Here is a 14,966-nt window from a genome sequence, read left to right as displayed (position 1 = left end):
ACAACACACACACACAAACACCATTTAGACTAGAGTAAGGTACACGTGCATTGCACGCATGAGATTTGGCAACCAAATTATGAATAAATACCACATTATAGCATGCAAGCTTTGAGTCATATATGCATGATGTAGATGTTCGTTTCATTCTTATAGTTCATTTCATTCAAAATCATCTAGTTTTTATAAGAAAGATAATCTATTTTAAGATTCATGGAATTGTGCGTCGTAAGACATAAAGTAAAAAACAAATAATGGAAAATCATGTAGAAAAACATTTGGGCAATTCTGATACGGAAGATTCTAGAACAAATAAGAAGTGCTTGTGTTTTGATGTTTGTGCATTATGCTTAAGTTCAACCATGGAGTCTTCTAGATTATACATGTGGCGAAATCTGGTGGAATCTAGATGATATCCAATGGCTAGTAGTGCTCAAATTTGCCATCTTTGAACCATCGGATTCGCCTCATCCAATGACCATCTTTCAAAGTTAAAGTTACCCGCACACAATATAAAAAATAATATATATATATATGTATATAAGGGTATAGATATAGATATGTGATGCGAAAGCCGCCCATCATCTCCAATTAGAATAGTGTGTCCATTCAAGAATGCGACGTGGCCAAATGATGTCTGCCATCGGTATCTCAAATTCAAATTAGTCTGACCTTGTTCAATGTGTATACATTACAACATGCTCGTTTCCAAATCACACCGCGCAGATCTCCATTATTTTCATGCATGCATGGGTTTCAAACATCAGGATCTCTTATTCAAATATTTGAATTCAACGTTACATTGATTATGACCTCACCTATTCTTTTACACCCACACAGTAGTCTTCTCTTTATAATTGTACCACTAACTTTCTCTCGTGCATGCATGCACACACACTACCAGTCGGCATTATCCATCGCACACATGCAATTTTTTTTCTTCAGGTCGGTCTCCCGTGAAGGCACACACCCACACACATCCCCCTATCCATCATATCAGGCATTCTTTATCTCTCACGCGTGCATGCGAAACGATCGATGTTCCTCTATGTATGTGTGTATATAGCTAGGTCTTTCATAGTTTTCCACACAAACCGATCAATCGATATATCCAGTGAGGTCTCACCCTCCTTCCCATGCCCACATCGATCAATCTATACCTCTCTATATAGGATTAACATATATAGCTAATAACCCACATTAATTATATATCCAACGTCCCCCTCTCATCATCCATGCCTTCTGCTTCATCTCTCAGACGCATGCACAATGGCGAAGACAAGGGGCAGTAAGGGCCCTGCCCCCTCCCCCCTAACATCACTATATATCGAGGCTAATATGAATGTGATCATTAGACACTTGCTGCTAAAAATGGTTTAAGTTCATGAATTGACCCTCCTCGTAAAGGATTAGCAATGCTTGGCCCCCTAGCTCATTTATTTTTCATGGCTCCGCCACTGCGCGCAACAGTGCACGTGTTCGCCCCCTCTCTCTAAATATCGATCTCGCACTTGTGCATTCCTTCATAGTCTCCCTCCACTCGGCCCCTCGCACCATCTTCTAGCCCCCCACCGGATTTTGCCACATGTACAATCTAGAAGACTCCATGGTTGAACTTAAGCATAATGCACAACCCTGAAAACAACAGTGATTCTCTTTTGTTCTAGAATCTTCCGTATCATAACTGCCCAAACTTTCTTTTCTAGTTGAATTGCCATTATTTGTTTTTACTTTATGCTTTACAATGCACAATTCCATGAATCATAAAATAGGTTAAGGGCTTCTTTGATTCAAAGGATTCTCAAAGGAATTTTGGAGGATTCTAATCATTAGAAATTTTTCCTATCTTGGCTGTTTGATTCGTAGGATTGTAAACCATATGAATTTTTCCATATGATTCATTTGCACTAGATTTAATAGGAAACATCCCATCCACTCAAACCTCTTTGAAAGAATTCTGCATTTTTTCTATGCACAATCAAACACTCGTACAATCCTGTAGGATTCAAGACGACATTCCACTATAATCCCATGTTTTTCCTATTCCCGCATTCTTAGCTTTTTTATAAAAACTATTTGATTTTGAATGAGATGAAATATAAGAATTAAATGAAGGGCTACATCAGGCATATATGACTCAGAGCTTACATGTTATAGTGTGGTATTTATTCATAATTTGGTTGCAAAATCTGATGCGTGCAATGCACGTGAACCTTACTAGTACTTCGAGTATGTGCAAAACACGTAAATTAGAATACCAATGGCACGCTACACAGTGTCTCTCTTACAGTTCATGAAGCCACGTGGCACATGTGGAGGCATTGTCGCGACCTCCTTGCGTGGATTGATCACAGTGACGTGCTGCTGGTTCCAGAAGAATGTACTCATCCTCCTTGAGCCATACTGGCGGTACATGAATGAATCGAAGATGTGCACGCACGCCACGCACGCACTCATTCCCTCGCACGCACACGCGGGTACACAGGAGGACGCAATTTTGTACCAAGAACCACCCCATGTGATAATTTGACGCGTGTAAAGTCATTCACTTCATTGATGGTCAATGAATACAGCGCATGCAAATTGAGTGGACGTGAGGGCGGAAGAAAGACATTATTACTCCACTGCGCGCATGCGAGTAGTTAAATCATGGGTTGCTAGTAGTACTTCCATTGGTCTCCTTCGTATTTTGTGCCAATTTTTGACAGTAACATACTATTTACGCATTTGAGCAGTGTAGTACTTGAAATTTATGTTCCGCTAAACTCATCGGGAGCCGTTTCGGGCCTCGAAACCAAAACCATCAATTAATCTTTACCTTGTTCCCATCACATTCGAAAGCCTGCTCACACCTACTAGTACGTACCAAACCTGAACGTGTTACCACTATGCAGGTATTAGTACTAGTGCTAGTACTTAGGTTATAAAAAGGGGAACTACCTAACCGGAAATTACTCTACCTTTCCTCCTCATAAGTGCTTCTTCTTCGTCCGTCGTTGCCATGGCCGGTGAGCAGAGCTCTAGGTCGAGAACTACTCGTAACAAGGGAGCGACAACCAAGGCTGCGAAAAAAAAGAGAGGGCTCGCCGCCACGCAGAGACCTCGAAAGATCTCTCACGAGCAGGCGATGGCTCCCAGGAGCGCCCTAGCCGCGGAGGCGAACATGCCGAGCCAGCGGAGCTGGAGTCGTTATCCCTCGACGGCATGCCCGATCAGCTCAATAAGCACCTCAATAAGCAGAAGGAGTTCATCCAAGGCTTGATGGAATTGCTGAAGGAGAGCCTCGACGACATGCCCGCTGAGCTCAATCAGCAGGGGAGTTGACCGCTGGCTTGGTGATGCTGCTAAAGAAGAGCATTGCCTCGGAGAAGAAGGCGACCGGCGCAATCCTGCGACTTCAGGAGGACAAGGCGAAGCTCTGCCACGAGATCGCCTGTTGAAGGAGAAGAACGCCGGCTGGAAGAAGCTGCATGAGAATAGTAGTTCCCCCATCAAGATGCTGCAGGCCCTCGTCATGGAACAGAAGGAGGAGTTGGCGAAGCTCCGCATCGAGCACCCGGCTGCTGTCAAGGTACGTAATGCGGCAGTGGAACAGATGATGAAGGCTCGCGTCGAGAAATCCCGCGTCATGGACAGAATGAAGAAGATGGTGGAGGAGACGCGCAAGGAGATGGAGGTCGTGGAGGAGATGAAGAAGCAGTTATGACTCCACGGCAAATTAGATCATTTGGGGTGATAATCTTCCTTCTTCTTTTGCTCCTGTGTTTCATCTTTTGCTTCGGGTGTTTCGCCGCACGTGTCACGTTCTCTACGAGGCATGAATAGAACAATGGTTTTTTTAGGGAATGAATAGAACAATGCTAACAATGAGATGACTAGTAAATTAGATCATTTTTTATCGCCATATGGCACTAGGCTGCCGTGTTTCGTGCTCCTCCATCGCAGTACTACTCCAGTGGAAAACTTGAGTATACCGCATGGTTATTTGCTCCTCCTCGATCAGGTCGTCGGCGCATTTATAAGAGCAGTCAAATCACAAGGCCCCGCCTTCCAGCAGTAATGAGCCGTCAAATCATAAAGGCCCTCGCCTCTCGTGAAACCGACCAAGCTAGACTGCCCCGCCCTCTAGCCTTTTAAAAAATGTATACTTTTGTACAGCAGTAGTATCGATGGATTGCGCCATGGAGCAAAACTTGAAATTAAAAAAAAGGTGGTACATATAGAGAGCGCTCGTCGCCAAATTATGCATATAGTACTATTAAAAAGGCTAGTCACAATAATGGTGTCCAGCACAACCCACCCCTCAAATAAAACTAAGAGGGTGCTTGGATACGTCTTAGTCCCATGACTAAAAGTAGTGGGACTAAAACATGCTAGCCTCACCCATGCTTGGATCCAAATACTAAAAAGGCTAAAATCAAGTTAATGAGCATTTATTATCCTCCAAACCCTCCAATCCAGAACTCGCCTGTGTTAAAGGAGAGGAGTTAAATGAGTAGAGAGAGGACTAATCCATATTTTAGTAGGGGTACCCCTGACTAAATTTTTTTAGTCTCAAGACTAGTTTTAGCCCCTCTTTAGTCAGGGGTGCTTGGAACTTTAGCCTCTTAAAGAGACTATTTTTAGTCAGACTAAAATAAGTCCCTTGGATCCAAGCACCCTCTAAGCATCCTGAAATTCTTTAACAAAACTAAGCACCCTGAAATTCTTTGACAACTAAACTGCTGGCTATATGATGTTGGCCATATATATTGTACATATGTAATGTGAAGAAACGAGTGGTAGTACTATACCAACTAAAATATGAAATGTAAGAAATACTAGTATGTACGTACTGAAGAGTTAAAGTAACGAGAAGAAACATAACATAATTCTGCCAGGGGCTCAGCACAACACACCCCTCAAATTAAATTAAGCACACATGAAATTAAACTTTGCAACTATTCTGGTAGACACTGCATTAGAACCACCATGAGCAACGACACTGCCACCTTACTCGGAGTCCTCGTCCACGTCCTCGACTTCATCCTTGTCCCTCTTCCTCTTGGCCGATACTTCTTTGCTTGAACCACACACTTGGCTGTTGCTCTTCATCCAACCCTTGTAGATATTGAAGCAAAGGTAGCCATCCATTGCAGCATAGGTCTATATCTAGTACATTCCGCTGCCATGAATGACGATGAAACGTGTATGGAGGTTTCTCCAGTTTACCGTACGAAGGATGAACCATGGCTCCTGCCAGGGTCAGCATTGAGGGCTGATGAGAGGACACCGGCCGATTCTTCTGGAGGTCGAAGGGGTTGCCTACAACGATACCTATCCGCGTAGCACATCCCTGTCGTTCTTAAAGACTACAGTAACGAATTTGACTAGGTTGCTCTCGAGGAAGTCCTTAAAATCCTGGCACTCAACGTTGGCATGGCATATGTGGTAGACCAAGCATAAGTCATGCACACAAACCTGGATCATGGCGGGCTTCTTCCTCTCTTCGTCCTTTAGATCCTTCTCTGGTCCCAGGACTATGGTGTACTCAACATCTAGCCCAGTGACCCACTCATCATCTGAGTTTTCGAACATGCGTCTGAAGCGAGAAAGGCATCCTTTCACCGTCGCGGAAGAACGGGTGTAGATGACGTCGAACTCATCGCCGGTGATGGTTCTAACCTTGTACTCACCGCCGATCGTGGAGATTTGGGACGCCATGGATTTGGGAGGAGGGTTAGGATTAGTGAAACTTCAGTAATGTGAATGGACGGGACGACTAGGAGCGAATCGCCATAGTATTGAAGGACGTGCGGGGACGAGTAGGAGCGAACTGCTAGCGTGCGAATGGCAGGGTAGTGGCTTTCCATTCTCCCATGATACGGGCTTCCGAGAGCCCTTGGATCTGAGATCGAATGGTTGCATGGCGTGATTCCAGACCTATGGGTGAATATCCTATCCTGGAGGGTTATTCTGCAAATTTTTAGCAACTTAGCATGCGACCATTTGATCTCAGATCCAAGGGCTGCCAGCAGCCCGTATCATGGTCGCGCCTACCACGACCGTCGCGTCGCTCACGCGGTCGCGCCCTTGGAGATTTAACACGGTGCGTTAGGCTATCTGATGTTGGCATGTCATACATAGTCATCACTTAGTCAATCATACTACAACAAGGTTGGCTATAAGGTTGGCTATAAGTGTATTTTTTTACTCCTCTCTATCTCTTTCTTCGTACTCCCTCCGTCCTATAATATAAGAATGTTTTTGACACTAGTGTAGTGCCAAAAACGTTCTTATATTATGGGACATAGGGAGTACTAGTATTTATTGCATTTGCCAAGGAGTGACCTCTTCCAATGAAATGGTGTTGCTAAGTTTGCTTCATTTAATTAGCTATAGACTCAAAATTGTCTTTTCACCTAGGTACACGCGCTTAGCACCGTTTTTTCCTTGGGTCACCAAACTAGTGTCTCTTTTCTTGATTAACTTGCCACATCAGACTTTATGCTTATGTGGCAAGCTTAAGCACCTGTAGGAGCAAGTAAAAGTAAGTACAATAGTGCGCTTTACATGGCATTTTTTCATATGTTGAGGAAAGAGAGGCAAGGAAAAAGTGGAGAAGTGGGCTCTCATGCAAGAGCCAGCCTCTACTACATGGTGGAGCATTGGGAGAGGCACCTGTATGGAGGTGGTCAGGAATCGGGAGACTCACACCGGTCATAGCACCGCAGTTAAAATGATAATGGCAAGTCAAATCACGGGGCCCCACCTGTCCAGCAGTAACTCGCTGTCAAATCACATAGCCCTACGTTTGCAGCAGCCTACTCCCTCGCCTTCTCGCATCTCTGTCGAACCGACTAGGCGGAACTGCCCCGCTGCCTACCACGCAGGAAAAGCCCCGCCCTTGACTTTTAAATAGTATACAGTACACTAATTTTGTATCCATGGATTGAGCCCGCGCCATGGAGCAAAGCGTCTAGAAAATGGAGGAGAGACAGTGGTCTTGCAATAGAGAAGAGGGAGAGGCGAGACGGTGGTTTTGGAATGGAGATGATGGAGAGGAGAGGAGGTGGTTTTGCAATGGAGAAGATCAGAAGAGGGAGAGGCGAGACGGTGGTTTTGGAATGGAGATGATGGAGAGGAGAGGAGGTGGTTTTGCAATGGAGAAGAGGGAGAGGAGCGTGCGACAGCAATTTAGGATTGGACGAGAGGGCCAGCGCGCTGTGACTGGATCAAAATCAAAATCAATTTACCCTTCAATTAAGAAAGCGACCCCACATTAACTAGTCTCCCTTTTATTCTGGGTCATAATTGACCATGATTTTCACACATAAAATATATGTTATACGTTGCAAAAATAATATAATTTGAAAGTACATTCAGATACGAACCAAACGATACAATTTTTGGTGACATGCATTCACATTTTGCTTGTCAAATACAGTACGTGGTCAAACTTTGACCCAAAATACGCAAAACAACAAAAAAATACTTCCAAGACCAGCGCCGCTCTTCCGCTCTTCTCCTCTTAAACCACCGCCGCTCCTCTCCTGTTCCAATCTAAATGCAGCGCCGCTCCTCTCCTCTTCCATTTCAAAACCACCGCCCCTCCTCTCCTGTTCCAGTCCAAAACCAGCGTCGCTCCTCTCCCGTTCTAATCCAAAACCAGCGCTGCTCCTCTCCTCTTCCATTCAAAAACCATCGTCGGCGAGTGAAGGTGCTGTGGAGAAGTAGATTGATGGAGGAGTACAACCGATACGTGAGGATCACAGACGGCGACCCTGTGAAGCTAGCTAGGATGTTGGAGATACAGTCTTGGTTTGACAACAAGGACCAACTAGTGGCGACGGCGACATCCATGGCCAAATATCTGCAACAGAGCGAAAAGGCGGCGATAATCCCAGAGGGAGTCGCGCCGGAGTACATAGAGCTGCTCCTCTGGGCCATGGAGCAAACAGATTCACCGAATCCGATCGTGAGGGAGCGGTGGTGGGAGTATTGATCCCAGATGGAGCATCCACCAGAGATTGAAGGATCGAGCATCTACAGGGTGCCGTTTGAGAGGGTGTCCTGCCAGAGTGAGCCGGTGGGGTCTTCATCGACCGAACCCAACTGCAAGAGGAGAAAAGCAGTTGGCCCGACGATGCTTCCCCGCCATCGTCTCCCTCGCCGTTCACATCATCTCACGGGGCGGCTGTCTGCCGCCGAGGAATAGGAGGGGCTGCCCCCCCAGCCCAATAGTCGGGCAGATTGTGAATTGTCAGGAGGAGCTTAGGGTTGTCAGTATTTGCATGTTGTGAATTGTGTTTTGTGTTGTGTATTTTGAGAGTACTTTCAGATATGAATGTCTTTTGAATTTCAGATTTGCAGTATTGAGCATATGAAGTATTTTATGAATTCTAGATATCTATTTTTAGCACTTAAAAATGTAGTTTCATAGGAGTATAAAAGTGCAGACAATGTGATTCTCAGAGAAGAAACTGCAAGTTTTAGTTTCAGATAAGAAACTGCAAGTTCAGTTTCATATAAGAAGCTGCAACTTTCAGCGGCAGAGCATTTATATTAACACAGCCTTTTCAAACAGGGTTAACATCATGTTGGAAGTTTTATTCATGGTCGAAAATGGAACTACCCGCCAGTTAACATCATGCTGATCAACATTCATGCATAGCACATCTTCATATGATGCACAGTCAAAATGCCCACACAATGTCGAGTGTGCGAAACACAGAGAGAACGAGGGACGAAGTTTTGGCAAGTGTTGGACGTGGTTTTGGGCTGCCCCATCTAGGCTTTCATTTTTAACATGCGTAGCCCACGACCTCGGATGGGAGGTCCATAGGCCTGTTTGTATTTTCTTAGGGTCGTCATGTATCGACCGGCCTATGGACCTCCCATCCGAGGTTTTATTTTTGGCAGCCCAATTTATGTATTTTTTTTGAAGAAAACGCAGAGGTTTGTTCTGTTTTTCTATATAAGAATAGGAACGCCAGGTCCAACTTATGTTTCCCTTCTAACTATATTATATATATTTAAATTATTTTATATGTTGATTGTTTAGTTCACATAATTGGCAAATAGATGACCGCTCTCGCGATCCCCTTCGCCCCCGCCACCACCTCCACCCTCGCCGCCGCCCCCGCCACTACCTCCACCCTCGCCACCGCCATAGATCTCGCCGCCACCCCCCGCCTCCTGACTCCGAGCGCGCCTGCCCCCCTCAGCAAGTCTGCTCGCGCGCCCCATGGAGTCGCCGACCATATCCACGGGGGAATGGCTGGAAGACAGGCAGATGTACAAGATGCATCTCCCACATGTCTACAAAGCCTTCCCGCGGATGCTCCAGCCGCTCAACTCCGTCGCGCCGGCGGTGCTGCGGGAGACTCGAGGGAGGAGATGGAGGGAGCGGGCGATGCGGATCCACGACGACGCTCTCTCCTGGACCCAGTGCACGCGTGAATGGAGGGAAGCAGAGGAGGAAGCTGCGAGGGAGGAAGCCGAGGAGGGACCGAATCCGTTCTCTCACTCGCGCAGATATGCTCGGATGTGCAAGGATCATGTGGATTGGGAGCTGCTGAATCTAGCCCTGTGGATCTACTTTGAAGGAGATTTCTCGGAGAAGCACAGGATGCCCCACCCCAGGGAGCCGCCGATTGCGTTCTTCGATGGGCGAAAGGAGAAGTGAATTCAGGAGATCCACGCCGTGCTGTGAGATGGGAATGCTTGACTGGACTCATGCCCACCAGCACGCCACCGGAGCCGGAGCAGGTGGATCCCCTACCTTACCTCTCCCCCAAACCTACAGAAGATTGAAATTAGGCTTGCAATCTGCTTCAATTGTGCTGTCTGGTGGTTATTTCTGCTTCCTGAGAGACAACATCTGGCTGGAGGATGAGAAGGAACCAGGAACTCCGATGAATTTCCCCTATCACAAGGGGGGGGGGGAGCGCCGGTTGGGCAGTGGTACGGCCCACCTCCGCCCCAAATGGGGACACAATCTGGGCAGGCTCCTGTAATTGCCTAAGATCAATCTGCTGGTGGTTCTGACTCTCAGATCAGTGGGAAATCTCAAGGCAAGAATCAGCAAAAGAAGAGACAGGACATCCAGAAAACTGCTCCTGCCCCTGCTTCGGCCCTTATGGCATACTCTGAGGTGATCTGCTACAACTGTGGGGAACCAGGGCATCATTTGGATAAATGTGTCAAGCCCAAGAGTTGTTTTATCTGCAAAATGGTTACCCATAAAGTTGAGAATTGCCCTGTGAGAAGGAAAACCCACAATTCTGCTAGATATGTTGGAAGTGCTGCTCCGGGATTAGGGTTCTACCACATAGACCCACCTGATGAAAATGCTCAGTATCATGGCTCCTTGGAGAATGTGGGGATTGTTTTGGTAGAAGCTGGTGAAGTGACCAAGCAGGAACTTGCCACTGAGTTTGCAGACATTTACAAAACCAACTGGCCCTGGCCAATCAATGCCCTAGATGAGTGGACATCCTTGGTCAAACTCCCTCCTAAAATAGATGTAGTTCAAGTTGCTGGATACCCCTGTTTTGGTCTCAAAAAGGATAATGTTGTAGTCAATGTTGAAGTCTGGAAAGGCAGGATTGAGGCTGAAGAGGGCCTCCAGGAAACTTGGATCAAGATCAGGAAATTGAACCCCCAAGTGGTGTGACTGGACTATGTTGGATCAAATCACTTCCACTCTGGGGGTCTTACTGGATGTGGATTGGAAGCATAATTTCAAGTCATTCTCTGAAACTGTTAGGGTCAAAATCTTATGTAAAGATCCCTCCCAAATCCCGTTGAAAGGCCTTTTGGAGTTGGGAACAAAATCTACAGGCTACTCATTGAGGTGGAGTCCTTAACCACCACTGAAACTGGCACCTCCACCAACCTCTCTGCTGGTACATATGTCTCTCCAGCTGAAACTGGCACCAATCTTACTGAAGATGCTGAATCCAACAGGAGCTCTAGATCTGAATTAGAGAAAGGACCTGCTGCCAATTCTGGGGCCCCTAACATCAGAGGACAGTCTTTTGGCCACAATCAGATGCTTGGAGAAACTAAGCCCACTTCAGTCCTCAAGACACACATCCTTGATTCTCCATACACTCCTCAACTCAGCATCCAGGAAAAGATCTTGAATACTGTGCTTGATGAAACTAATGGATTCAACCTCCTCAGGGAAATGGAGCTCCTGGAAGATGATGATCTGATGGAATTAGAAGGTTCTGTAGATCTACAAGAGGATCAAGAGGCACTTGTTGAAACAACTGAACTCCCAGACAATTTGGACTCAAAATACAACTCTGACTTCCCTGCCCTTCCTAAGGGGAAGCACCTTCCCAAATGGGGTCCTATTCAAGCCACCAGAACCAGTGCCAGGGTAACTGGTGACAAGAGAACCATTATTGAGAAGGCTCAACAGCTCAAAGAGGTTCAGAACCTGGAAGTGCAAAAACCTCAGGGTATGAAATACACTTCCTTCTCCAACTTTAATGATCCTTCCTTCAATGCCATTGCTGCTAAGATTGGTGTAGATGTTACTTCTCTTAATGATGGCATTGAATGCTCTTCCTTTATTTACCCTCACCAAAACAGATCTGAAGGCTCTGTTTGTGAGAACTTTTCTCTAGATGGTAGTTCTAGTTTAGACTGCCTTCGATAAAGTTGACCTTGATTTCCTTATGAAACTCCTGGAGCTTAGAGGTTTTGGGGGTAAATGGACTAGTTGGATCCAGCAACTTACTCATGGGGGGTCTGTTGGGATCAAGTTAAATAACCGTGAAAGTGATTTTTTCCTTGCTGGTAAAGGCCTTAGGGTGACCCCATCTCCCTGCTTTTGTTTAATTTAGTAGTGGTCTTCTTACTAAAATGCTGAGCAAAGCTGCTGATCATAGTCTGATTGCAGGGATCTATCCCGAGGTCTGCCCTGGTGGCATCATCTGCCTTCAATATGCAGATGTCCTTTTCTTAGACAATGACTCCACACATGCTAGCAATCTGAAAATTGTTCTAACCTGTTTTGAACAAGTCTCAGGCATGAGAATCAACTACTCTAAAAGTGAACTCATCCCTATCAACATGGATGATCAGGAGTTAGCTGACTTCCTCTCTATTCTAGTATGTAATAAAGGTAACTTCCCCATTAAGTACCTAGGTATCCCTCTCCACTATGATAAACTGAGGAGAGAGGATATCCAACCCCTTCTGGATAAAATCATTAAACAGATTGCTGGGTGTAGAGGCAAACTTCTCTCTTACAGAGGTAGATTGATCCTCATACAAGCTTGTTTGGCTAGCATTCCAGTGTATCTCCTCTCCTTCTTCAAGTTCCCTAAATGGGCAGTGAACCTCATCAATTCTCACATGTCTCATTGCTTGTGGAATGATTTTGAGGGAAATACAAAGCTACACCTTGCTAATTGGGCCCTAGTCTCTATGAAAAAGATTTTGGAGGCCTGGGCATACCTAACCTCCAAGAAATTAACATCTATCTTCTAGGGTCTTGGATTAAAAGATTCTATGAGGAAGACCTGAAACCCTGGAAGCTTATTATTGCCCATAAATACCTAGGAAATAAACCTAATATGTTTGTCCCTTCCTCCAACCCTAAGACCTCTAGATTCTGGAAAGGATTAAAATCTATTATGCATGTTGTGAAATTTGGCTACAGATGGAACATAGGGGATGGGAGCAGAACCAGGTTCTGGGAAGATACTTGGTTTGGCAGATCCCCCCTAGCAGTCTAATTTTGGCCTATTTACTCTGTCTGCAATGAGCTTACCAAAAGTGTCAATGAATTTTGGGACGGTCAATGCCTAAAACTCTCTTTTAGAAGGAACTTTAGTGATAGTCTCATGGAACAATGGTTCCAGTTGGAGGAAATTGCCAAAAACATTACCTTTACTGCCGAGCCGGATGCCCTGATTTGGCAGCTGGACAATAAGGGGAAGTATTCCTCTAGCTCCCTCTATCATGTTATCAACTTTAGAGGGGTTCAACCCATGTTTATCCCTGCTGTCTGGAAATTGAGAGTTCCCCCTAAAATTCATGTATTTCTCTAGCTTCTCTCCAAAAACAAATTGATGACTAGGGATAACCTTAGGAAGAGACACATCATCAAACACCTTGATTGTGTTTACTGCTTGGAACAAGAGTCTTGTTCTCACCTATTTTTTGAATGTATAGTTTCTAAACATCTCTGGGCCCACATTGAGGAATATTTCTCTAGTCAGATTGGCTCATCCTTTGAATCCGTCGCCAGATTCTGGATTGCTACCAAAAAGTGCTCATTTTTAAATACTGTTAGCTCAGCTGTGCTTTGGAGCCTCTGGAAATATAGAAATGCTATGATTTTCAGTAACACCTCCTGGATTTCCATTCCGCGGGTCTTGAGGTTGATCAGGAACATGGTGAGGAACTGGGCGATTCTCTCCTCTGGATCGGACAAGGACAAGTTGATGAGCTTCGTGGAAACCCTAACAAGATCCCTCCAGAAACCGTTGGCGATCACTTGTGGCTGAACAAGGCTCGACCTGCTCTGGGGCTGGACCCGTGGGCTCGTCTCAAGATCTCTGATGAAGATGATGGGCACCTGGTGCCGAAAAAGAGGGACATCCACCATGCTATGCCTTCCAGCCAGGTGTCTCTGCTTGCTTACTGGTCGCGGCAGGCTGACACGGCCCCTCGGCTGAAGACCATGAAGGCTTCGCTGGACCCTCCTTGTGTCATTTGAGTGCTCTATCCGCTCTGCCTTTGGCACCGCTCGGGTGATTTTGTTATTCAGAGAACTTGTTCATCCACCCCCTAGTTTGTAGCTTTTCTACCTTTGCTTTCGAACTGCTCTTTGAGCTGTTGTATCAGAATATGTTGTGGTTTCGTTCTCAGCAATGGAACCGGGGAGATGCTCCCTGTTTTTCTAAAAAATATATTTTATTTGTTATTATATATTATTTTTATTGTCATCATATATTTAACAGATACTTACATATGTAAGAAAACAATATCCCACATCTTATTAACTTATAAAAATAATTTCTTAACAAATAAAATCCTGGATTGTTTTGGCACGAAAATCCTAGTGATTGTGTACAAAAGCTTGGTAAGATTTAAGGACGAATGTAATAATATCACTTATTATTTAAATATATTTATAACAAAATGCTCAGCCCCTTTTTATTTTTTGATAACATTGCTGGCCCAACCCAACATTATAATTAGAATCAGCCCAAAAAAATCGTGTAGTTTGAGAAAGTGCAAATGACCTGTAATTTTTTAGGAAATAAAATAAATGGGCTGCATGGACGCTACATTATTTGTTCACCCAGCCCAGCTAATGGTTGTAATTCAAAAAAAGATCAAATTGACTGTAAATTCTACCGCGCAAAAAAGACTGTAAATTCTAAAAAAATGGGTTGAATACGTGCCACATTTTTGGAGGCTGAAATGTGGGCCAATAGGTCAAAGCCAACGCAAGTTGTTGTCAATTTAGTCAACAAATGATTCTGGCATGTTAGCGTTGGATTTACATCCAACGACCGGCATCCATCTTCAATCTCTCGTCTTCTTCCTCCAGCGCCGCCGGGACCACCTCCCGCCTCCTGCTGCTAGCAGCTCTGCTTAGCACGCTTCGCTATGAAGCGCTACTCCACCATTGGCCAGGCCATCCCTCCACCTCTACACACCTCCTGTTCTTCTCCACCGACTGCCGAACCACACCGCACTAGAACCAGTTAACCCTCATACACCTCTCCGTCTGCGACTCTACTCCCACATCTTCCCATCTCCGGCTCGTTGCTGTCCGGGGCCTCGCCGTCGTCCACCACCTTGGATCCGCTCGGCGCGGCGTGGTCAACGTGGTCAACGAACGACACCATCGGAAGTAGACTATGCGTGGAGAGGCTGACAGCTGGGTCCACGGCCGCACACAAGGAAATGCCTCCTTATTACGCGCAAAATAATGATTCCTCCGCCTGACA

The sequence above is a fragment of the Triticum dicoccoides genome, chromosome 5A (genome assembly GCF_002162155.2).
Source record: "Triticum dicoccoides isolate Atlit2015 ecotype Zavitan chromosome 5A, WEW_v2.0, whole genome shotgun sequence".
Classification (NCBI taxonomy): domain Eukaryota; kingdom Viridiplantae; phylum Streptophyta; class Magnoliopsida; order Poales; family Poaceae; genus Triticum; species Triticum dicoccoides.
This window is presented reverse-complemented; position numbering follows the sequence as displayed.